Consider the following 3,431-nt stretch of genomic DNA (forward strand, 5'->3'; position numbering starts at 1 on the left):
TTAGTACTTCGTGACATATGTTGAAAATAGTTATTCTCAATCTGTTGTTTGCCCTTTGACTGCTTGTGGTGGGGTTCTGAGGGGGTTTTGTTTGTTTGTTTGTTTGTTTTTGCAATGCAAAAGGTTTTGATTTTTATGTGGTGAAATTTATCAATTTTTAGAAATTGTATCTGAATTCTAAGTCATATTTAGGTAGCATTCCCTCCACTCAGGCTACAGAGAAAATCATCCCGATTTTCCTTTAGCATTGTTAGGTCAATATTTTAACATTTAGATCTCTGATTCATTTGGAGTTTATTCTTATGTATGGTATTGTTAAAAGAAAAACCTTAGCCAAATTAAATTTAACAGAGTTTAATTGAGCAAAGAACAATTCATGAATTGACAGATTCCTGGGCTAGAGTAAGCTCCGAGGGACTCCAGGGCAGCCACATGGTGGAATATTTATAGACAGAAGAAGGAAAGTGACATACAGAAAACAGAAGTGAGGTACAGAAACAGCCAGATTGATTACAGCTTGGCATTCGCCTTATTTGAATGTGGTTTGAACAGTTGGCCCCCTTAGGGTGGCCCAAACTCAGTGAGTGGCACAAGAGTAGGTTACAGCCTGTTTATACCTTTAAGTTACAGTTCACTACATACACAGAAATCTTTAGGCTGAACTGAAAATATGTAAGGAGGCAGCTTTAGGCTAACCTTGATTTAACAGTATGATGAATTGATCAAATTTTATCTTTAAAATAATTTTCAATTACATGGAGAAATGCACCTAGGAATGATAATTCAAAAAGAGGAAGATAAAAAATTGTTCAATATGATACCTACATTGGCAAAAAAAAAAAAAAAAGTCAAACTCTGTAAAATATTTTAAGATTTCAGAGGCTTATTCTGAGCCAAATATGAATGATCATGGCCTGAGGCACAGTCTCAAGAGGTCCTGAGAACATATACCCAAGGTGGTTTGGGTTACAGCTTGGTTTGATACACCACTCAATGCATGTGAGATATACATTGGTTTGGAACGGAAAGGTGAGACAACACAAAGCGGGAAGGGGGTGAGGCTGAAGGTCATAGGTGGATTCAAAGATTTTCTAATTGGCAATTGGTTGGAAGAGTTAGGTTACCATCTGAAGACCTGGAATCAATAGAAAAGAGTGTCTGGGTTAAAATAAGGGGTTGTGGAGACCAAGGGTCTTAAGAAGTCGTTAGGTGGCCACCCTTAGAGATAATAGATGGCAAATGTTTCCTATTCACACCTTTAAAAGGGGCTAGAATCTCGATTAATCTCTTCAGGATTTCAGGGCCTGGAAGGGAAAAGATCTAATTATGTTAATAGAGATTCTTTACAGATGCAAACTATCCACCACAAAAGACGGCTTTGCAGAGCCATTTCAAAATATGGCAAAGAAATATATTTTGAGGTTTTTCAGTCTAGTTAAAAAAAAAGTGAGGTAAAATATTTTGATTTCCTTTTTAATCTATCATGTGATGTTATGCAGAGTCAGATTGGAAAGGAAGCCACATTGTGTAGGGTTAAATAAAACCCATCTGGTGAGATTTTTTTGGTTTTCAGGATGTGAGTTCCCAGGCCCTTAGATAGGAAGTTGGGCAAGAGAGAAAAAAGATCAGAGTTTAGACCTCACCAACATGCATACATAGAAAACAGATTATCAATAGAAGGAAATGTACCAAACATCACAAATATTTATGTCTGCTTAATAATATTATAGGGAATTTAGTTTTTTCTTCAGTGTGCTTTTCATATTTTCTATAAGGAACTTGTATTACTTCATAGTCAGGAAAAAGCAGTACATGTACTTTAATTTTTTTAAAAAAGATCAAGACTTGGCCCTGCTTTTTTTTCTTTGTAGTCGAGAAAAAGACTTAGAAAATACATGTTTAGTTGAAGTAAAATAAGAACAGGATCAATACATCCTTTTTCTCCCTCTTCTCTTTGCACATCCTCTCTCTGCCTCTTCTCATGGTTTTTCTCTATCTTCTCACTCCCCATGTCTAACATAACAGTAAAATGCATGCAGAAAATGAGCAAGCCTTCGACAGCATAATATTTTATTGCTGCAAAAGCTACTTGGGGTTAATTTGTTCATAAAACACCACTGTAAGTTATGACAAGAACTTAGAGACCACAATGCTAATGGATAATGTAAAGCCCTCTGGCATACCAAATACTCCTTCGCTCTTAGCTAACAGTCTTGAAACAAGCAACAGGAACCCTATTACAAGGCTTTCTCTGTGTTATCCTAGAGGGTGTAAAATTCCAGGTCCCTTCATTTTTAGCAGCTGAGTGGTCAGGGGAGAATTATTGCTTCCTTTATTTTATGGCCCTAGTGAGTCTCCAGGATGTGCAACTGAAAAATCAATACCAGATGGCTCAGTAGGAGACAGGTCTAATGGTTCTGTGTTGTTCTCAATCTCACCAAGAGGAAAGCTATACAGTGGGTTACTCAGGATTGTTATCTTCAGTGGTTAATAACATTCGTTCAGTGTTCACAGTGTGCTGAGGTCTGTCTTACATCGTCTCATGAAATCAGCACTGCAACCCTGTAAGGTAGGTATGGTATTATGTCATATATATTATTCGTGTCATAGCTGAGGCATAAGTGACTTTCCCTAAATCAGACCCTGGAGGTGGCAGAATCAGAATTTGAACACATAATTTTTTGAGCACCAGTGTCAGTGCTTTGAAGTCTATTTTGATGCCACTGGGTGAAATGTTGGTACCAAGAAACAAGTAAGTTAACATCTCAGTATATCAGTGAAATCTATGACATATCCAGACGGAACAAAGTCTCCTTTGAATATCTTTTCTAGCAGCCTTTCTCAATGGGAGTTTCACAAGAAAATTAAACTCTGCCAAAAACTGATTTGAATATTATTTTCTCATTTCTTTCAAGGAGGATGGCACATAACTAATATTATAGATGCAAATGAGAGAAGTTAATTCATTGTATACAATAGATGCCTTAAGACATCAGGGTTTATTTTTTTTCTCTCTCTCTCTGTCTCTCTTCTATCTCTCAAGTTTGCAAGGGTAACAAAGATACACTGCAATTATCAGCTGAATTTTCCCCAGTTCCATTAACAGCACTTGAAGGAGGTCTTTTACTTAGGACTTTATATTGCTGACAAAAGGATAAATGCTATATTGAGTATTGTTACTCGCTACCAACCTAGGCAACCACTTATAACACAACAGACTACAAATAAGATACGGAGTGCTTCTGGTAGTCACTTTAATCCTTCATTGTTAAGGGATAGGCAAATTAAATTCTGAGCTGGGAGGACCAAAAGAGAAGTTCCTCACCTTGCCCTTTGCCCTATGTAGATCGTTTTTTGGGGGTTATGTTTTGTTTCGTTTTGTTTTTGAGACAGGGTCTCACTTTATCACTCAGGCTGGATGGAGTGCAGTG

Source organism: Gorilla gorilla, chromosome 10, assembly GCF_029281585.2.
Source record: "Gorilla gorilla gorilla isolate KB3781 chromosome 10, NHGRI_mGorGor1-v2.1_pri, whole genome shotgun sequence".
In the NCBI taxonomy this organism is placed as follows: domain Eukaryota; kingdom Metazoa; phylum Chordata; class Mammalia; order Primates; family Hominidae; genus Gorilla; species Gorilla gorilla.